This window comes from Canis aureus, chromosome 6 (genome assembly GCF_053574225.1).
Source record: "Canis aureus isolate CA01 chromosome 6, VMU_Caureus_v.1.0, whole genome shotgun sequence".
NCBI lineage: Eukaryota > Metazoa > Chordata > Mammalia > Carnivora > Canidae > Canis > Canis aureus.
The window spans coordinates 59,225,175-59,248,206 of record NC_135616.1 but is presented as its reverse complement, the minus strand read 5'-3'; the positions used below and the strand labels follow the sequence as shown (position 1 = coordinate 59,248,206).

Below are 23,032 nucleotides of genomic sequence, written 5' to 3'. Positions count from 1 at the left end.
ACTATGTTCATTTGGGTGTATAAATTTCTGTTGCCTGTATTATGAGGCCAGCTTCCTTGTGGTATAGTTATGTCTGACATAGTAAAAAGTAAGGAGTCACAAGAGAGAAAGTCTTCCTTGGCCCTATCCCTTTATTTAAAAAAAAATTCCTCCAAAAATATGGAAAAAGAGAAAAATGCCCATTTCCTGCTTGTTGAAGCAGTCTGTGAGAAGCTCTTCTTGCCCCTTATGAAAGAGGATGATTTTCTCCTGTTGGCTTATTTTTAGTACTGATGGAAATGCATGGCTCTTGCCATGGTATTTGTTTCCTCCTAGAATATAAGCTCCCACAGGTCAGGACTGTGTTCAATGTTCTTTCAGTTCTTTTGCTGCTGGTTGTGTTGCTCCTCACTGAGGCTCAGCTTATTGGAGAATATTAAGTGGAGGTATTTTGAAGAAAGGCCAAAGGTTTGTCACCCCTGAAGACCCGTGTTGCAGCTAAACTCTAGGAAGACTCTCTTTTCTTCCTGGTTTCTTTGGGCCTTTCCAACTCCAAGAGCAAGGAGGACTTAGTTCAGCTCTTCATAGGGGTAAAGAGAACAGGACCCTCACCCAGGACAGATGTAGACCTGCCCCTGCTAGTGTGTGTGTGTGTGTGTGTGTGCGCGTGCGCGCACGCATAGGGCAACTGTGTACATCAAGTGCTATTAGGACCTGCAAGTTCTGACCTGGGCACTCTGAAACTGCATCTCAGTGGAGGCCCACAGTGGAGAAACTTCCACCAGCTTCTTCCACAGAGTCCCGGGAGCCTTCCCCCATATTCACCCTGGTGCCTTCAGGCTCTAATGGCTCCTTTGCTCAGGAAATAGAGGTAGTTGGAGATGGAAATGTGTGTGTGTGTGTGTGTGGGGGGGGGGAACATTATGTAGTCAATCCACCATCTTTCCCAAATCCTCTTGATTTCAGCCTATTCCAACCTGCTGTCAGGCCATTGTCTGTCCCCAAGAAGCAAATACTATCAGTGGTTTATAGTAATCACCTTAGAAGCCCCAGGAACTTAACGGTATGTTTGGCCCCAGTGGGAAACAACATCAGGCCCTCTAGCAAGGGCTGATTTGATTGATGTGCAATATAATCTGACCCCTTTCCAGCATGGGCCTGGTAATTTGTCCAGGCTGCCCTCTTACCTTGGTGTTCTTGGGAATCCCTTCTTATCTAGTCCAATCTAATATTCCTTTGGGTGTTCTCTACTCAATTCTGCACTTCTGATTTCCTTGCCTCTCGGCCCCCTGTGTCTGGTCTCGGATTCAAAGCTCATTTTTTCCCCAGGGCTTTGTTGTGTTTGCTCCACTAGATCTTATATCTAGTAAGAAGTGCCTTTTATAGAACTTAATCCCTGCCTTGGACCTTTGGCTGGGACCTGGCTAGAGCCAGCTCTGCCCCCTCTGGGTAGTGGAAATCAGGCCTGAGAGTAAATGTGACAGGACTAGGGGCTTACATGAGGGAGTTTTGCCTTGAATTATAAGTAGTCCCTTCTTACTGGTAGGAGTGCGATTGAGTAGCCACATTCCGTGACATTTCCAGAGTGAATTTGGTAATAATGGTTTCAGATACTCCAGGTTGTCTCCAGTATTTTTATAGCCTTCATGAAGTTTTCAAAACAAAGTTGCTTTTACTTTTATTTTATTGAGAACAGAAACAGTTAGATGTAAAGCTGGTGAGCAGGAAAATAAGTAGGATTATCAAACAAATCAGCGACAACTCCTATAAGATACCTTTCCATCTTACTGTCCTTGTATCTATGGCATGTGAAAATTAGGCCAAACGAGGCTTAAGTAGGGAAAAAAGATTCTAAGAGTAGAGAAGCCTTGCCTCTTGATGTTTTATTTTCTCCCTCCTCAAATACCAAAACCAGGCCCATAAGTCTGGATGTTTAATTTTTGTTTCTAGGACACAGAAGGGGATCTAGAGTTTTTAGAGCTGTAAGAAAATTAGAAGTGACTTGATTTAAAACCCCTGTTCTAGACATTAAGTAACTAATAACCCAATTGGTGAGATGAGGCAACCAAAGCCCCACAGTCAATTGGCGGCAGGTGTGGAACTAGGTGCCAGTCTCCTGACTTCCCAGATAGTTCTCTGTCCCTTTGTGTCCCTTCATGACCAGAGGAGGGAAAGGAGGAAAAATGCCGTCTTGATGTCTCTGCTTCCAAATGGACACCAAGACTGCTGAGTGGGAACCTGAGAGACAGGGGAATGTAGATATTAGTTGAAGAATGATATGGTGCTTTTAAATATCAAGTTTAGGTCAGCTGGCTGAGAAAAATGCAGAATTCATATGTAAGTGTTCATGAGATTTCTCTAAATTCTGCAATATAAGGTGTGTAAGTCATGTGTTTAAAACAGTATCTAAAACCTCACAGAAGCAGTTATGAAATATTTTGTTTTACTGGCAATGGGACAAAAAATAATTGGGCATTAAATCAAGGAAATGGGGAAAAGGGAGCTGCAAATCAAGGGAAATGGTGGAAAATTAGGTCTTAGTGGAGAGAAATGTGTACATATGAACTGCCTGATGTTTCAGGGAAAGAAATATGGTGGTGTAAATCTCCTTTTTAACCCTTTAAACTCAAGAGCTGAGTTGTTCTTGCCTGACTGCCAGAGTCTGAAGAGCCAGCCACTCTTGGGGAGTGAATTGACTTCTCCTTGTCCCTTTCGTCAGAAATGAGGTGTGATGATTTAAATGCAGCTCCTGTTTTAATAGGAGTTGGAGATCCATGCTGTGATCGTATTCCTAGGACTATCACAATATTGCCCTTTCTCTTGCCTCCAAATGGCAGAAGATGGCTTCATTCTGATGGGAGCCTAGACGTGGGGAGGAGGGCATGAGAAGCTCTTTGCTGGAGGGCACTAGGGCCCTGCCAGTGTGCCACCTGGCTTCATTAAATCCCACTGAAAGCATGCCTTATTATCTGTCTACTATATACATAATTTCTATAAATTATAAATTAAAAAATAAATAATAAACACCTTTTTAATTGCATATCCTCTTTTTCTCTTGTCAATTAAAGTGAACTTGCAAAGCTGCTTAACACAAAAAGCTACACAGACATCAACTCTTGTTAGATGCAGTACAAGCTGTTACACTGACTTTCCCATAGCTGCGAGGATTAATCACAGATAATCATCACAAAAGGATCACACCCATATAAATAATATAAAAATAGCAAAATGCCCAAAGTGGAACTACTCAGAAAGAAGAAAATCACTTAAAAATGGATAGCTCTGAGTTACCACTTAGGGGTGAAGAAGAGGAAAAGAATAGGAATCAATGCTTGCTTTTGAAAGAACCTAGATCTTGTTCATTTGATTAGGGACTTTGGACCAGAAAAGTGGCTGAGTGACTGGCCCTGGGATGGCAGGCCGACTTTTAATCCCTTGTCCTTGATTTAATTTGTCACAGAGCAGCCTTTAACTCCTATTGCCTACATGTGAAATAGGTCATGAAACTCCATAGACACAGGGAATGTGCACAGCTGGGAGAAATGATTCAAAGCTTCAACAGAGTTCAGGTTAGACATGAGGGAGAACTTTTTTAGAGAAGGCCAAGTAAGTTAGTGACCTGATGACAGATGAAAGAATGAGTTCCTTTCCCCAGAAATCTCTAAAATGAAAGTCCCTTCTCTCAAATGACAGTCAGGGTCTGGGGTGATGGGACAGACAAGATGGCACCCAGCACTCCCCCTTAGCCTGAGTTCTGTCTTAATTTGAGGAGGTCATTGAAAGAATGTGACCTTTGGATGACCCATGAGATGGACCCCAGCACTCAGAGGCTCTTCACCCCCTCCCCAATCCTTGGAATATGGGTTCCATTTGCCTTTTTGTCTCCCAGAAGTGGCCAAAAGGACAGAGCCTTAAGATGGTGATGTAGTGTTGTGACCATCTGGATGGTGTACACAGCTAAACCCAATGAGGTCCTCTGTATAAACTTTTAAGATGCGCAGGCAGTTGTGGGGATCTACTCATCTTGCGGCCACTCAAGGCAAGCCTCAAGAGAACTTACAAAGTTCTCTTTGCTTATTACACCTGCCACCTACCAACCTGCAGTGGCTGCCTCTTCTGTCTCTTCTTGCCCTTTGAGTCCAGGGACTGGTTTCAGATTGTACCTGACTGGGATGCTTGTGTCTTTCTAGGACATGTGGAAACACTTAAACTAATACCATATACAAGGTCATTAAAGAAATAGCTGTGTCAATACTTGACTGGTATTCTGTGGCTAGTAGAAACCCACATGGCTGTCTGTGATGATGTGACCATCCCAGTGAAAGGAGGTTAGCATGATCGCCTGCAGGAAGGGAGGAGTGGTAGGGGCAGGACAGAGCCCTGCTCCTTGCTCACAGTGGTGCTTCAACCCTGGGACTTGAGTGGGCAATCTCCCATTTTGGGAACCAGCAGAAGGCCTAACAGGTTGAGGCCATATCCCAGCCTGCAGAAATTCCCATGAAATGCCAGAGAAGCACTTCATTCATCCACATCTTTTTTTTCCCCAAAGATTGTATTTTTTTTATTCATGAGAGACACACAGAACCAGAGACACAGGCAGAGGGAGAAGCAGGCTCCCTGTGGCGAGCCTGACATGGGACTCCATCCCAGGACCCCGAGCCAAAAGCAGATGCTCAACCACTGAGCCACCCAGGTGCCCTCACCTACATCTTTTGCCTGAGACCCTTTCTTGCTGCAATTGCCCACCAGCCTTGGAAGGAAGCACATTACATGCTCTACTTTAGGGACATCTGGCTTGATCAGATGGACTCTTAATCTGCGCCCCATACAATATTACCTTTTTCATTCCTTTTTGAATGGGATACATGAGGAACAAGAGTGTATGGCACAGGGGTAAGCAAGAAGAGGTATTCATCTTCCCACCTTGATTTCAAGGTTTCACAAAGTGATGGGGTTTGAAGTCATTTTTGAAGCAAGAAAGGTACTTGCTCTGGGAAGATGGTCTGGGAGCAAGGGAGCACCATATGTGGAAAATGAAGATACTGACATAATTATTCCATCTTAGAACCAGGCACTTGGTGACAGAGCAGGGAGGCTAAAACTCATGGGTGCTGGTTTGAACATTGTTCCATTGGTTTTGGGGGATATCACATGCGCCTTCCCTGTGTGGAGCAAAATGAGATGAAGCTCAGGTGAGATCTCAGCAGGTAAGATACACCCAGGTCTGAAATGCTGTCCTTGATATTTGTTGGCAAGGACTCTGCTTCTACTCAGACTAAACTGGCTGAGCTTTGGAGTTGACAAGGCCAGGGAAGCAGCATCTTTCATTAACACTTGCAAGTTAAATTTTAAAAGGAGAAGCTTTGCTCCTGCCTTTTGTTTCCTGATACCTATATGGCTGGTCTGCCAGCATCTGGATAGACAGCTTTATCTGCAGGCTGTGTTGGGATTCACTGCTGCGCTGATGGGCTGAGCCCTAGGTCATCTCCCAGAGACCCCTGTGATCACCGGTGCTCCCAGAAGCCGTAGTTCGGGGTGTCTTCTGAAGCTATTCTGCATGTTGCTTTCCAATTTAACCTTCAGGTAGTTCTTCCCTTCCTCCTTCTAATTTCCTGGTTTGCTTTACTTCGGAATCATGTGGTTGTCAGTCCCGAAGACGGCAAGACAAGGCATCTGCAGGCTAATGAACAGCTGCGAGAAGATAATTAATGCTCTCCCACCTTCCTTGCAGCCTTTACCACCTCACCACGACACAGCCTGCAACATCTGTGCTTCCCAGCAGCTGAGCTGTAAAACACCCTTCCCTGCTCCTCACAAAACAACTGTCAGATGGGCCAGCACCCACGTTAAGGGCAAAACTTACAAAATGCTACAAAAGATGAGCTGTGTTACTCCCAAGTCACAGATGTTGAGTCTTTCCGTGAGAGGACTATAGAGAACTTGGTTTGGGATGTATTTGGTTCTGATGGAGTGTGGATGGGGAGGCAAGTGGGAGGGTGGGGACAAGAGGAGTAGGTGTGGGGGAACTGCTTCCTCTCTCTTCTTTCAGGGAAAGTTGCTGAACCTGCAATCTTTTGAGCCAGTCCAGAACTGCTTTGACAATCACCAGAGGAGAGGGCAGGGTCATCTCAGACTTCTTAATGTCTCATTCAGGAGCAATATTCAAAACAATGAATGGAATAGCACAGAGACCATTCAGAGCAGATGTTGGTGGTGAGCACTTGACCACTGTGGTGTGCACTAGCTGCATGTCAGCTTGGTCCCATGTTCCATGATTCTGCTTCAGCTTTTTTTTTTTTTTTCTGCTTCAACTTTAAATGTAATAACATATACTGAGTACCTTCTTTATGCCAGAAATGGTTTTAGGTGCTTTTGATAATTTTGCACATGAAGGATATGACTGAAATTGCTTTAACAATTTCCTGGCTAATGAGTGCTAATTCAGTCAGACTTTAGCCCCACCTACATTTGCAGGATCACAGCATCTTTGAAGTCTTGCCCATCACCATCCTCCACCTAGGTATTTCTGGGCATTTGCAGAGGGTTGATCATAAATGGGCTTTTCATATTCTCCTGGCTCAGGCTCCTGATGGTGTTTTTAACCCACAAGACACTACAAGGAGGGTACCCTGTAGCTGGTACCCTCGTTAGAAAATTGCTTTCCTGACTGGAGTGCTATCTTCTAGATATTCTTATCTGCAAACTCTCCTGACATTACTATGCAAATAAAGTACATCAGGGTTGTACTTTGTCCTCTTTGCCCTAGTGTGAGACTCCTATGCCTGAAGTATTACAAGTATTCCAATGAAAACAGCTCCTTCACTTCTGCTTGTGCGCCCAGCCTGTATCAAGCAAAGCCCAACTGGAAATCTTACACATAGGATATTATTTCCTTATGTTCCTTCTGTCTCCACAGCTGGAACCCCAACTCTCCTTATAAGCCACTTTCTCTCCATGTAAGCAAGTATCTGACATGAGGATTGTGAGTGTCTCTGGCCCCACACAGGCCACAATCACCTAGCATCAAGTAATTCAACTAAAGTCAAGTCTCAAATTGCCTTGCCCAGGGGATATTTACTGGTGTTTTGCAGGAAATGATGTGACATTATGCAAATGTGGTCCACATAAGTTTGAATCAGAGCAGGGAAAGACTCTACCAAATAGACTTTACACCACACTTTGCCTAGAGTAATATGGAGCCTTCCCAGAGAATCTACTGGTTAGAGGGAGGGACCATGAAAATGGAGCTCAGGATGGGAATTTGCTACTGTAGGCTTATAAAGGCACAACCAGCATTTTGCAGAGAAGAGCAGCACCTTTCTAGAAATTAACTGAAGTCAATTCTTAAAAGATTATTCCTTGGGCAAGTGCCTAAGGTAAGACTCAAATGGCATTCCAACCTTTAGGCATAACCTTGTGGGGCCTGCCAAAGAGAGCCCAGGCAGGCCCAGCATGGTCTCTGCTTTACTGTTCATCTCTATTCTTCAGAGAGGAAGCAGAGGAGGGATATTGGAAGTCACTGCCTCTCTTTATAAATTCTCAATAAATGCTTTTGTAAAAAATATCCTTAATACATTTCTATATTTAAAAAAACTCTTTAAGTATTGTTAAAATACAGATATTTGGCCAGAGAAGATACTATAATAGAGTTCAGCCTCTGGTGCCTAGACTTTGATGTGAGTGTATCAGGGCTGAGTTATGGAGACTTGGCGAGAAGCTTGGTTATAGCCTTATAGGTGAAGGATTTCATGTTAAGGAGACTATGGCTTGTCAAAAAACAATGGGATACCACTGATGGATTTTGAGCATGGGTTGACATGGTTAGAGTTGCTTTTTAGAATGCTCACTGCTCATATAAGCTCCAAGTTTAGTAGTAGCTGCATCATTCAGTATTAAAGCTCAGATAGAACTCTGTTGGAGACTCCAATGAGTATTTGCATTTCCTGGTTTCTCCATGGTTTTTTAAAGCCATGGAAGAGTAATGTTGTCCTATTTATTGGAGCCATGAGTGGGCTGCTATGAATCCTAGAGGATTGACATTTGAGAGACCTTGGTTGACGATTTTCAGTTTGAATGTTTAGATCAGCTCCAGCATGGAGAGCTTCTGATGTGCCCATTTTTGACAGAGTGAATGATTGAAGAATAACGTCAAAGGGCCTCAACTCTTTGTCCTCAGAGGGCTATCTTGGTCTTAGCGAAGGACAACATGTTGACATGGGCTGAAAATATCACCATGAGTGAAAAAATCAGGGGGCTACTAGTTGACATAAGGCAGTTCCACTAGCTGGTCAAATAATCCTATTCTCAGCCTTATAGATTTCAAGAGTTTTTATTATCTAGCACACCATTATTTGGACAGAAATAATAATTTTTTTCACACTATTATTTCTGAAAATTTGATGTATTCCTTCATTGCTCTACCTGCTGGAAGATGTATTTCTAAAGTCAGACAGAAGAAAAGTGGATGCCTGCTATTCACAATGCAATTACCATGACAAGTATTTCTAATTGCCACTTCCCTTCCTCCAAGCCCTCCTTTTCTTCAGACCTTGCGGATTGCTGGTAATCTTGGGTTATTATCACACTGAGCTGCTAACCTGAGTCTTGACACTCCTCCTGGAGACCCATGTCAGAAATAATTACAACTGAGGAGAGGTGATTCTTCCTTCGTTATTAGCAGTTGCTGGTGTTGGTGTCTAACATTGATTAGCAATTTGAAACAACGCATTCTTTGGGCTCCAGCACACATTTTGTTTCTTCTGTGCCTTGGAGGACAGCACACATTGTTCTTCATTCCCTAGCCTCCTTCTGCCCGTTGTGTCTGCCTGTGTGTTTTGAGAAGATTCCTTTCATGCTCTAGTGATTTATTTACTTCTAATGTTACTTTCTCCTCTTTCTTGTTTTTCAAACAATTTGTTGGTTCTGTTGGTGAAGTAGAGAGAATTCACCTCTTGGATTGGATGCTGTGTGTGGTTGTGAGAGTTCTCTTGAGAGTGGAGACAGGGCCATTTAGCACCCAGTGACCCAGGTCTTCAGCAACAGAAGTAGAAGAGGACAGGGAGAAATGGGGCTGACTTGAACAGGAATGAGGGAAAGGCAGGCGGTGCTGCTTGCACAGAGGCCTGCTTCCAAGAAGCCCACTTCTTTTCTTTTAGACAACCTCTTACCTTGCTTATTAGCTATGGAGACTGGGATTGCCATAGGAAGTGGGGGTGTGAAGGGAAAAGTTTACTACCCTAGCGCTGGGAGGGATTACTCAGCTATTGTTTTAGTCTGCTCTGGAGGGTGAGCAAGGGCATATACCCGCTCAACAACTCATCATTAAATGTCACCGCTGTTCTGAAGAAGCTGTCTTGCATATGGTTGTAAAGAGTCAAAAGAACTTTAGGAAAGCAGTAATGAACATAGGAAAATTCCTTATTGGAATTCCAGTTCTTTTTTTTCATTTCTTCTTGAATGAGCTAAGCAGGAAAATGTCATTAAATAGGATACTTTCTTTCCTGGTCTGTTTATTCTTCTTAAAATTCAACAAAAGCCAAATCATAGTGCCCAAGTATATCTTAGGTGCTTTTGTGCTGTAATGTGGTTGCTGTGTTTTATTGAGACTCTTCCATACTTTAGTCCTTGGATAGATACAACTTCCTTGACTCTGGCTCCTGACTCTTTGAAAAGGCAACTGCTCTAGAATTCCCATAGTAATTAGGTTTGTTGTACAGTGGGGTTGGATGGCCACTGGAAGTCCAGGGTCTCAGTGTGACAGTCTTATGTGACATGTGGTTTATTTGCTCATTTATTCATCTATTCAATAAACACATATTAAAATAGTGCATCATACTGAGTGATAGTCTAAGCATTATTGATATTTATTGATAATCTATTATGTCTCAGGAGCTTGCATACATATTATCAGAGTGACTGTGTGCATTGAAGTTACTAATAGGACTTTGAACTCAAAACAGATCTGTTTGAAATCCCAGTTGTATCATTTGGTACATGTGTGATGTTAGATATGTCCACTAATTTCTCCAAGTCTCAACACGCTTATTTGTGAAATGAGGATCATATTAATTCCTATCTGCAGAGGTTGTTAGGTTGTTAGATAGAAATAAATGACTTAATGCATATTAAGTGCTTGTATTACCTGGCACATCATAAATTTATGTTGCCTGCTCTCATTTAATCGTCACAAGACCCTGAAGAGTAGGTTTGATTATACTGCCATTCTGCAAAGGGAACTTAATATTACAGAGTTGTGAGAATTTATATCCTAGATTTTAGAACATTAAATCACTGTGTCCACAATTACTGTTTTGTAGTGGAAACAACTGAGGACAAGAGAAGCCATGAACTCTGACTCTCAGGCCAGGTCTCCTTTGTTACTCAATGTTTCCCCTCACTTGCATTACAATCTCCATGGCCATCTACAAGGAAATTCTTTGAACTGTCTGCAAATGTCTGTCGCTGCTAATGTTAGCATCAGCCCATCCTTATTTGAAGGTTGACCGCACAGTTTATATTTTCCAGACCATTTTCATCTCGTCTCTCTGTGCTCTTTGGGCCTTTCCATTCTCATTAACACCTCTACCAGAAAGGAAATGTAAAGGGAAATAAAACTTAAGCCACTCAGTTTTGCTCCTTATTAGCAGCTCTTTTTAAGAGATTTGGTGGATGGGGAGGCTGACTTTAGCTATAGTGGATTTTTTTGATTATTATAGCCATGGATTTAAATGAGCTGGGCTACCTTTCTTGTGGTTACCATGGATAAATGAGAATCCATTGTGTGAACCCCAGTAGGCCTGTGGCCAGAGAGACCCCCGTCAGCCCAGCCAACATCTCTGGGCCTTCTGGCTTCCTGCTATCTCTGCTGTCCCCCCCTTTACAGACCCTCCACCAAGGGCTCCTCATTCCACATTAGAGGAACCTCTCTAAGCTAACTGTGCCCTTGGCCATGTTAGTTAGGACCACTACATCACACTTGTGTAAGGGGGCCTGCATTTGTGCAGGGTGGTGACCCCGGGCTGACCTGAATCAGAAAAACACAAAGCTGGAAATCAGAACATGTCAGACATTTCCTTTTGTTTCTTGTTATATTTTAAAACCTAGCTCCCTTTCTAGCTACACTGCATTCTCCTTGGAGAGTGTAAGGTTTCCTTTGCCAGAAGGTCTTTCGTGGCTTCCCAGCTGCTTGCTACCTGGCCCTCATTTGGCTATGGCCTGGGAGGGTAGCCTGGCAGCCAAGCTCCTGTTAACCCTGCCAAGCAGGCCTCCTTCTATTGGTTTTGATCTTGGGGGTATTAGGAGAATACAGTCCCCAAATGATTGTGCTCTTTGGGTCTACTTCACTTCTTAATTCCTTGCCCAGTTTATCATAGACCTTTGCCACCTCCTCTTATCTTTTATTACCTAAAGGCTGTCTCTATGACCCAATTTCCAGCAGCCAAGTATGGGCTGGATTTTAATGGTGGATGTGATATTGAGTAGCTGCTTGGAAACTGGGGATGGCCACTTTACTGAATGGCCTCAGTTTCCCTATCTATGAAAGCATGGGGCTGTTCTTTTTTTTTTTTTTTTTTTATGGGGCTGTTCTAAAAGACACTTAGTCCTTTTGGCGCTTTCTATGATTCTATAAATGCTGGTTTTAAGAAGTTTCACTTTAGATTCACGGAACCAAAAAACAATATATAGGCAGGAAATCAAGCAACTGGTATGTAGGCTAGTATTTTCATTAATCATATGACTGTAAATTCTATATCTTATTTTTTTCCTCATAGAATCTTCTGCTAAAAGTCTCAGTATTTAAGAAGAAATGGGATACCATTCATAGAAAGTCTTTGAGTGTTTCATGAAATAATAAGAAAGTTATTATAAATCCAAGCTAGAATTGCAAGTATTTTAAGATTTCTCTGATGTAACAAAAGAGTATTTATTTGTTTTTAGAGTCTCCAGAAAATACTTCCCCCAGAATTTAGTTATACTCTTTTTTGTACTATATAGTTATAAATAATTGTTTTTGTAGTTAAAAGTTTTTATAAGATGTTTGAAAATTTGGAGTAAAATTAAAATGATTTCTTTTTCATAAGTAAAGAGATCAAACTCAGAGAAAGTGTTATTCTAGAGGCGAAAATATAGCATGTCAGAGTCAGAGGTCCTGGGTTCATGTCCCAGCTCTATCATAATTAGACTCTAAGCCCCTTGAGGACAGAGCTCTGCTTCCCTAGCTCCCGGGATAATACCTGGACTGAATCCCCACTGCCTGCAATGCTCATAAATATCTAATAATAAATAAAATAAAGTATAATAAATAAAATAATAAAAATAAATAACTGAGTGATCTTGGGTACCTTGTTTAACTTCTCTGCGTCTTATTTCTCAGAAATAACACAGAAAATTCAGGGCTAGGATCTGAGTGAGACACAAGACAAAAAGTGTCCTGCTCTTGAGGAGTGGGTAGTATAGTAAGAAATAACATCCCCGGGCAGCCCAGGTGGTTCAGCGGTTTAGCGCCACCTTCAGCCCAGGGCGTGATCCTGGAGACCTGGAATCCAGTCCCATGTCAAGCTCCCTGCATGGAGCCTGCTTCTCCCTCTGCCTGGAAGCAGATGATCCTCCCTTGCTGAGATGTCAGGTCAGTAGCAGCCTACCTGTGTCACAAGGCCTGCATTGTTCACATCACTTCATCTCATCTCATAGGTATTTTATCATCTCACATCATCACAAGAAGGGTAACACAATATAGAGATTTTGAGAGAGAGAGAGAAAGAATAAGAGATCACATTCACATAACTTTTATTATAGTATATTTTAATTGTTTTTTAAGCGTTGGTTATTAATCTCTTACCATGCCTAATTTATAAATTAAACTTTATTATATATATATATATATATATATATATATATATATATATATATATGGAAAAACATAGTATATGTAGAGTTTAATGCTATCTGTATTTCAAGAATCTACTGGGGGTCTTGAAATGTGTCCCCCATGGACAGGGAATCTATTGTGTGCAGAATATTTAAGGAGCTTCTGTGAACACACTTGGCATTAGTGGGGGTACATGATCTGGAAGGTTCTGATTCTCATGCTCACATTCCCCCAAACCTCCTTCAAAGAAACTTGATTTCTTTTATTTTATTCTGTCCCTGGCCCCACCAGGATTTGGGTCTGAATGACATGTTTACCTTGAGAAAGAATTTGGAAGCAAAGGGAAGAGAGAGGCAAGCCGGTCGTCAGAACAGGAGCTTTTGGGGTTGAGCCTTGGGGTTGAGCCTTGGGAGGAAGGAAATTGGGAGAAAGATGAAAGGAGGGACGGGGGACAAGGAAGGATGGCTGGAGGTGTGGATGAGAGGTGGGAGTGTCAGAGGCTCAGAGCTTGATGGGTTTGGCTGCTCCAGCATGGAGTTTCTGGGAGGGATGCCTGAAGCCAGTACCCTATGAATTGGGAAAAAGGGTTGAAGACCTTCTGATGAGCAGTGAGGTCCTTCTGGGTGATGAAGGCGGACCCTGTATGTTATAAATGGAGGCCACAACTTTTCCTATCAGGAGCATTTAAGTCATTCTGTGTCTCAAGAACCATAAATGTACTGGAAAAAAGAAGTTAACAAATAGGTCCCTCTCTTCAATTCTGGGAGACAGCCATGCTATATAAGCTTAACAAATATATTTTAAACTCTGTTGGGTTTCTGATTACAAAAGTCATGGTTGTTCATTGTAGAAAATACAAAAAAACAACATCTAGAAGAAAGTAAAAATCACCTAAAACTCCCCTTCTGAGAGATGACCACTGTTAACATTCTGGCATGGAGCTTTGCAGTCCACACACATGCTTTTAACAAACAAGATTATAATACCTATGTCATTTTGTAAGTTGCTTTCTTACTTAACAATAAATTCTGAACATTTTTATATGTCTTTCAGTATTTGCCTTCAACATGATTTTTAGCATAAACCCCTCACTCTTAGTTGGTCCTTGTGGCTGCTGATGCTACTAAGAAGCTTGGGGGCAGATAGGGTTCACCAGCTTTGCTCTTCTCCATGTGGAATGTACCTCCCTCTGCTTTGTCCCATCTCAGGGCTTGAAGAGCCCTATGTCCTTGGCAAGGCAAACACTTCAACTCTTGCTCATGATAGCCTTCCCTTCAGGAAACTTGCCTGCACTTGACTCTACCCTGCATGGGATATGCCCCTTTTCCTCCATGGGCATGCCCCTTAATTCCTCCCACTTAGTAGTAGACTGTCATAAGAGAGTCCTTACTTATCTTCTCCTCTCTAGTGTCTCTCATCCAACCTGTCTTATAGGTTATTGGCTTATTATTCATATTAAGTAACAGCCATGATCTCTCACTCCTCTGCTTAAAAGCATTTAGTACCTCCCCACTGCCTATCATGTCAGGCTCAGACACCCTAGGCTGGCATGCAGGACCACTCATGGATGGCTTCCTTTCTCACATAAGGGAGGAAGCTTTAATCCTTCTTTCTCTTTCTGTCTTCTCACCAAATCCAGTTAGTCATGTCTCCTGTTGATTTACCCTGTCCTTATGTCACTGATTGACCCTCCTTCCGTCCTTTTTCTTTGCTCCTGCCTTGGCACACACCTTCCTACTTACTAATTCAATAATTAATAATTTTGTGGTAATTCACCACAAAAGACATGTCCCTGATTTTCCTGCTTCCAATCTTTCCCCCTCTACATTGCTCTTCATACCACACACAGAAGGCTTTTCTGAAGTGAAATACAACCATTGTACACTCCCTTAAAATGTTTAATGACTTTCCATAGCATTTGGAAAAAGTCCCAATTTCTCAGCATAACCTAAACGCTCTTCCCATGTCCTTTTATCACCTCTTTGATGCTGGGCTTAAATCACACTAAATGCCTCCAGTCCCTTGGTAACCAGAGGTGCTCTCCAGTCTCATACATGCTACCCCACCCCTTTTGTCTTCCCTGCACTCCTACTCTGAGACTCTGCCCTTGCCCCTAGGTTAATGGTCATCTTAAGTACTTCCACAGCCATTGTTCCCCCTCTATCCTAGCTCCAATCATATTGCACTGTAATTGCCCTCTTACTTGTCTGTGGAGTAAGAAACCTTACTATTCTTGCGGGCATAGATGGTGTTTTATTTGTCTTAGTATTTTCCCAATACCCAGTACAGGAGATATAGCATGTTTATTCAATTGTTTTTGTTGTATGAATGAATGGATAAGCATCCCAATACTTGGCAGTTGTGTATCAAACATGCAGCTGAGAGAATGGGGCAGCGGGCACTTACGGTCCCTCATTGGCAATACAACCAAAAGGACAGTTGTATCTCACATGCAACTCCCATGATTGCTCTAGGTCTTCATCCTTCCATCTGTGCTAGAGGCTGGTGGTATATACTCTCTTTCTGGGCTTTTTATGTTTAGGGTTTCTTTAGGTGTTTGCATATGCATTATGGATGGGGCATCATGCAGTCAGCTGTCATCCCAGAGGGGAGACCCCATGCTGGGAGCCTTAATGGAGTCATCACTAGCCCAGGACCACTTTGATCCTTGCCCATGATTTGATAGTTGTGTTCTTGGGACATGATGAGCCTAGAGTCCTCTTACTCCACTGCCATCTTCCCTCCAAAATGCACCCGTGATTTGATAGTGATGATGATGTTGATGATAGAAAAACACAATGTTTTCTTTGTATCAAGTCTAGGCTGAGGATGTGAGTGAGGCCTTTATTCTATACTGATCACAAGGTACTTCCCTTATCTATAATAAGCTTGACATTTACCAGTCCAAATCACTATACATGATCACAGTTGCCTTCTAAGAATCCCCATGCTTTCATTCTTGGCTCATGACATGGAAACATTCAAATCAGGTTGCCCTTCATTTTAGGACCCTCTAGCAGCTTCCAGCTACATTTGGATCTGAGTCTCTATAATGACCTATTAGGTTCTTGCCATCCTCTGGATCCTGCCCTCCATTCCAGATACATCCCACTTCCCTTTCTTCCTTGATCACCCCATCCCAGCACGGTAGTCTTCTTTTACCTTCTCCCTTCAGTTTCTGATCTCTTTCCCACTTGAGTATCTCCTCTCTACCATTCCCTCTGCCTAGAATTTTCTATCTCTTCTTTTCGTACAACTGATCGCTTCTCTCATTTCAAGTCTCAGCATGGGATACCCTGACCACTGTCACTAGTGGACCCTCCCCTCCGCTCTATCACTGTATGCTTTGCATTTTCTTCATAGCATTTCTTACCAGGCAATTATGAATTTACCTTTTGGTTCATTGCTACTCTTCAAATTTTAGGTCTAACACTTACTGGCTGAATGACCTTGGGCAAATTATATAACCAACTTTCACCCACATAATCTCATTTGTAAATGGAGATATTTTTCTTGAGAGCTATTACTTTATGCCAGGTACTGTGCTAATTATTTAATACGGATTGATTTAGGCCTCCCAGCAGAGGGGCACAGAGAATACTCAAATTGCCCAAGGGCATATAGCTTGTTAAGGGTGTAGACAAGATTTGAATCCATTCAGTTTGGCTTTGGAGCCCTTGCTTTTCACTGCTTTGCCAGGCTAAGTGCAAATGTTCATTGAATACATAAACAAGAAGCTTCCTCATCAGCTCTCCTGATTTTTCTTTGAAAGTGTTCTGCATGATAGCTGAAGTGTTTGTCAGCTTTACAGAGCCATCTAGAATGCCTAGAGGCCCCCCACCTTGCCCCACTTACTCTACTTGAAGGAAAATGTGGCTTCTTTGGCCCCCTGAAGACTGGAAACCGAGCTCCAGCCCCCAGGGTGGCCCTGATGAGGTGGAGGCAGGGGCCTCCTGCCTTTGTGCAGCAGGAGCCAGTTTCAGACAAATACGCTGTGTGTGCTTCTGGCAGCATCTGCTGCCTACAAACATCCAGCTACAAGGAATTCACTCTGGGTTGATTCTTCTTTTCTTTTCCTTGACAAAAGGCAAGAACTATGCAGAGAGGAAAACCTTTACTCTGAAAAGAATTGCTAAGTGCAGAACCCGCCTTATGGTTCCACAGATCAATTCAGGAGCCTGGCAGCTGGGACAGGGGCTTGGCTCAAGAGGACCCAGGATCTGAAGTGAGTGGTCCTGCCACCAGCCCCTGACCTGAGGAATGAGACGTACTGCAGAGAGACAGGCTTTGCCTTCCAATTTCCAGTGACAGATGTCATCACACACAGGTCCATATTTGCATTTCTAGTATCTGCTTTTTTTTTTTTTTAAATGAACGGAGCATTTTAAGAGCCTATAGGGATTCCTTTGAGCCTCCCTCCTGATTGATGAACCCCACCTGTGGGGCTTTGCCTATGAGTACTGCCCTCCTTCTCAATCATTCATTCTACCAGATATGTTACTGTGAACCAGGCTTGCAGCAAGAATCATGTGAGTGAATGTGTAACCCTCGGTGACTCTCAGATATAACCCTGAGCAAGTCTTTCCTGCAGGGGAAAGGCATTGCAAAGAGAGGAGGTGGTGGGAACAAAGACACAAGATCAGGAAATTGTGTATATGATTAGAAAATCGTGAGCTTGTGCCTTTGACTGAAGATAGAATACTAGTAAGGGAGTGTATGGGTTATTCTCCAGATGCCCCTGATACCTATTCTTTGCCTTTATTATTCCTGCTCTGTGCCCCAGAAAGCTGACTTCTGTGGTTCCTTCACAGGGGCTCCCTTGCTCTGAGGTTTCCTGTTGGAATTGAACAATTGGGGGCACAGCAAGCTATCAGAAGCTGGGGGAAGCAGAGGTGGGGTTATTTGTTCCCTTCCTTCTCACCTCCTCTTCCTCTCCACCCCCAAGCTGCTGAGGTCTCAGCAGAGCTACAGTCCACCAGTCTTTTAGGGACACTTCTGTCACAGGCTCTTCTCCCTCCACCTGTGGTTCTCCCAGGGATTGGATAACACTGTTCCTAGCCTTCACTTCTTCACTCTTAGTCACAGCATGACTTCCCATTGGTTCTGGTTCCTGTGGGATTCACTTTCCCTTGATGGTTCCTTAAATCCTACTCACAGTCCTACAGGCACTCCCCCGAGTAGATTCTCTATAGTTGAACCCTGTAGTGTGTATGCCATCTGTTTCCTTGACTGATATAGAGAGTAGTAGGAGACTAGGACAGAAAGATTGGATATAGCTAGATTTTCAAGAACATTGAGGGCTATGCTCAATATTTTATTTATGTATTTTTTTTAATCAGGAAACTTGGAAATCATTCAGTGTTTCTGAACACAAAAAGGGGTTGAGCAGAGGTAAGTGGCAGCGGTCAGAATAAAGAGCAGTGAATGCAAGAGATGGTGTAAGGTGGAGAATGGATGGAATTGGCAGTTGACTGGGTATGTGGATATGAAGAAGGAGGCTTTGAGGCTGGGTCCATATCCCCAAGACCATGGTAGTGCCCACAAGCAGAACTGCAGGAGGAAGGGGAGTGCTGTTACCCTCAGTTTGAGATAAGTTGAAAATACCTCCAATCTTCCTCTACAATTTGTGGTAATGGTTATCCTCCATCGAAGGGGCTCTGTGATTTATCAGTCACCCTCAGGCCTATTGTAACTCAGAAAATACCACACAGAGATGCTGCCCTTCTGTGGAACTGGGCTACCCAGTACAGTTTGGGTACTTTAGAGGGTTAATTCACAGTGACCACCTGGGGGTAACTGGACAACAAGGAGATCTCAAATCTTTTTTTTGCAGTCATGGTTTTTATTCAGCAATGAGTTGAGGCAGCCAAACATACAAGGACACTGTGAAGGAATGAAGGCTATTTAGAGAAAAGAAGGCTGAGGTGGGAAAGGAGATTCATTTTGTGCAACAGCAGAGGGCAGCTCTGAGAGCCATGACTGGAGGCTGCAGGGAAGTAGGCTTCAACTTGTAACACAGCCTTCTAAAGCTTCATTCAGTCTGCCTATTGGTGGGATGAGCTTCTTACAGAGTGATGAATGCCTGGTCCTGAATGGGATTAAGTTGAAGCTAAATACTTGCTGGTCACTGACTGTAAAAAGACTTCCTATATTGTGCTATAAATTGGTCTGAAGAAAGTCACATCATATTCTATTTCCTTCAGTTCCAGCCCAATGATTCTGTGATTTTCCTATTGCCTCAACACAGGTGCAGAGGTGGGTTGATGGCCACAAGGCTAAAACCAGCAGCTGTCCAGGTTCTTGACTTCTCGTTACAGGTATGTTCTAGAGGGAATCGACAGCATAAAGAACAAACAAAATACTTTGTGGGTCAGAAGTTAAATAATCTTGTTTCTCTTTTTCTGCCCTGCTCATCTTTGTCTCCTTTAAATAATACTCCATTTCCTGTCAGTTGAGATTAACAGCATGAGTTTGATTGGTCAACCATGTGGGGAATATGTAGAAGAGAGAACAAATGTGCTTTGATTCCCTAGTGGTTCTACCAGCTGGGGAGTTTCAAAGATTTCTTTTTAAATCTCAATTGAAGATGGGATAAAGGAAATGTGCTGTGATGAAAGCATGTCTGGAACATGGAAAGGTGGCAAATGAGGAGTTTCTTGCTAAATAGGGGCAGAGAAGAATCTCTCTCTTTGGGCTGAAGGGTGTTAAAAAGATACATGCTTATCTAGAACCACAGTATTTTAAAGGATTTCAGAGATTTTTCTACTTCAATCTTCCATTTGATAAATTGTAACTAATATTTATAAATTTAAGTTTATAGACTCTTTCATGAGCATTATCTCATTTTATCTTGTGAGGCAAATACAGTAAGTAATGCCTTTCCTCTTTATCAGATGAACAAATGGAAAGTCAAAGATACCATGTTTCTTGTCCAAGATCATACAGATCATAAGTGGATGAACTGGACTTTGAACTTTAGTCTTACAATCTAACTATCACATCATAATGAGAGATTAGATTGTAGACCAACACTTATTGTGTATTTATTTTATGCCACACACTGGGGTAAGCACTTTACATGGGTTACAATAATTCCCATTTTCCAGATATGGAAGATGAGAACATTCCATCTACCTTCCGACGCTACCAAAGCATAGACTACAATTGAATCTCAAGGTTGTTACAGGTTTACTTTATTTTTGACACTAGGATTTTTTTTTAAAAATGTCAGTAGCATTCAACTTGGGCAAAAAAAATGCATGTCTGTGTGAGCACAGGGTATGTGTGTGCCAAAAGTCCTCCCAGAGCTCCACACTGTGTCTATAACTGCCTACTGGCCATACCCACTTGGTTAAACTCCTGGAAACTGAACTGTTCTATCTCTTAAACTTTCTATCTCCTCCCCAGCAGTGTCCCTCCTCTTGCATTCTCTATCTTGGCCAATGCCATGACTCAGGCTAAACACATATAATGGGTGTTGGTGTTGAAGACTTTTAGATTAAAAAAAAAAGAAAAGACTTCTAGATTCGATTTCAACAAAATTGCTTGTGGGCCTTCCAGTCTTTCCATTCCCACTGGTGTGCCTTAGGTTAAACCCACATTACCTGACTTTGGCAGTACCTGTCTAATGGAGCCTCTCCACTGTTCTACCATGCCTACAAATTATCTTGTTAATTTCCCAGAAACAGATTTTATCTGATTATTCTTTCTCCAAAATCTTCATTAGCTTCCCATTATAGTCATTCATTCCTCAGATGCTAATTGAGCAACTGCTAAGGGCCAAGTACTCTTCTAGGTGTTGGGCATACCAGAGTGAACAAAGCAGTTACAGAGCCCTGTCCCTGTGCCACTTAAAAAGTGCACACTCTTCAGCCTAACATTCAATGTCATCTACAATTTGGCTTAACTCATTTTCTGGCCTTTATTATCTCTTTGTACATCTGCAGGCAATATCCACATTCCTTGTTGTTCAGTCATACTAAGTATTCTCAGTGTCCTTTCTTCATGCCTTGTTGGGCAGTTACCTTCACCCAAAGCTCCACTTGCCTGTCCAGATTGCCTGTGACCCAGCTCACCTGCATCTCTTCCCTGAATTCTTTCTAGATCTAGCCAGAATTAATCCCACTGATACTGTGAGCACAATGTTTCCATATGTTATGGTTACTATCACTGCCTGCATGATTTCTGTATGTGTCTGTCTCCACCTTTACATGGAGATCTCTGAGCAGAGGAATGTCTTAACCTATGTTCGTAGTTTCAGCCCTTTGCTCAGTCCCCAGCACCCAGTAGGCACCTAATAAATATTAGCCACTTTGAAATATTCGAGTTCTTGATAGCAGTACTCCCCCTCTCCCCCCAATCATCTACCTTCCCCCTTTCAAGATCCTTAACAGGCTTAGTTACACAAATAAATACATCTTGCACACCAGTGTACAAGTTCAGGAAGGTACTTTCAGCCTCTAGGTGGCAGTGTTACTGTGCTCAAAGGAGGAAGTTGAGCGGCAGGCTAGGAAATTCTATCAACTCCTTTGGGTACCTGCCTTCCTGTCTCCTCTTCCTCCCTCTGTTCCTCCCTCCTTCCTTTCGCCCTCCCTTTCTCCTTTCTTCCCCCACCCTCCTCCCACCTTCGTTTCTCTTCATCTATTCTTCACAGATTTTTTAAAACACCAAAGCATAATTGTAAGCCCTGAGGAAAACATACAAGGCCAGCTGGAGACCCTGCCTCCTCCCTCACACCCTTCATGTAGAATTGTCAATTTTAATATTTCTAATAGACCCAATATAAATTTTGGAGGTGTAGTGGATTATGATCTTCAGAGAAGGGGAGATAGGAAGCAGTTGTTTTTAGAAGCAGCCAACTAAATAATTCAAAATGGCCTCAAGACATGTCTGGCTATCTACCTCCACTCCTGGACCTATAGTGGGTGTCAGGGCTGAGCCAAGCACTCAGCTTTGTGGGGGCAGGTCTGAAAACTGACTTGTCAATCAGGTTTAGGAAGGGCACGAGGCTGTATCAACAGAGGATGTTTCCATTCAACTCAGGAGGAGGAGGGTGGCTGAGTTTGCTGGAAGCCCATCTGAGGAGGAGAGGGAGAGGAGAGGGTGGCAGGGTTAAGCAGCGTGGACCTGGCTGGCTCCAACAAAGGCAGGGGAATGCAGTCAGGTTTTGCTCTCTGGTAACAAACCTAAATCTCTACCTGCCTATTTTTCCAGAATGCCCACTGTTCTAACAATTCAGCATTTTAAAGGAAGATGGTGGAGGAGGGAATTGGTAATTTAAGCATGAAAAATGTCATTTTGCCTCAGAGCAAACTGCCTTTCTCTGCCCTGGCTCCTTTTGTGTGGTTTGGATTTAGGCATATCTGGAAGATCATTTGCCCAGTACTAATAGGAAGGCTCACTGTGCTCGTTTGTTATGAGATGTAATGGGACTTCCTCTCACTGTGGGAGTAACAGCCACCTAGCGCCACTGGTTTCTATTTTTCTGCCACCAAGTGAAACTCTCTCTCTCATTCTTTCTCTCTCAATACAACACACACACACACACCCCAAAGAACTCCTGGATTTCTACTGACACATTTCTCTTTGAGACAATTGAAATGTATTTATTTTCCTTCAAATCCCATACTTGTATTCTTTCCCTGCCTTGGGTTCAAGGTCATTTGGTTTGGAAGGGACATCCTTTCACTTGCACGTGGTTAATTAATCAGAAACTTTCCTCTTGCCAAATTCCTGAATATCTTTGACTTCTAAACAGGAGCTGTGTTTTCCTTGGCTTTCCCCTTTAAGTAGCATGTGTTTATTATCCTCACTTTTGGGGGCCATGCATTTAATTCTTCAGTTCTTGAATTCACTCTTGTTATGTGTCATTTTTTGAAAAATCTGGATACAACTCTAAGAGGTTTAGAGATTTACTTGGCTTTTCTGTCAGCTTTAGAAGTATATTCCTTTGGAGAAATCTTTTTTTTTTTTTTCCTATATTGCTCCAAACACTTTGATCAGTGCCATTGATCTCTGCCACCTTTGGGTGTTTTGAGGCCCATGTGTAAGGCACCATGTTCTCCCAAAACTGGTGAGGGCCTAGAAACACTCACTATTGGGCTCCCAGCAAACTCTGCCAGTTGTCTGTTGGAGAGTAAACATCTCTCTTCTCTATGCTTTAAATATGGGGGAGAATGAATAGAA

The 23,032-nt window shown here is 42.7% G+C and overlaps 1 long non-coding RNA gene across 2 annotated transcripts in view; it reads left to right on the top strand.

The window, feature by feature from the left end:
• The window catches only part of LOC144316196 (uncharacterized), an 82,342-nt gene that overhangs the window by 40,733 nt on the left and 18,577 nt on the right, over positions 1-23,032 (top strand). For both annotated transcript variants that reach the window (XR_013382051.1, XR_013382050.1), the window contains exon 4: positions 19,095-19,164. This is a non-coding gene — a long non-coding RNA (uncharacterized LOC144316196). The remainder of the gene's footprint in view (positions 1-19,094; positions 19,165-23,032) is intronic.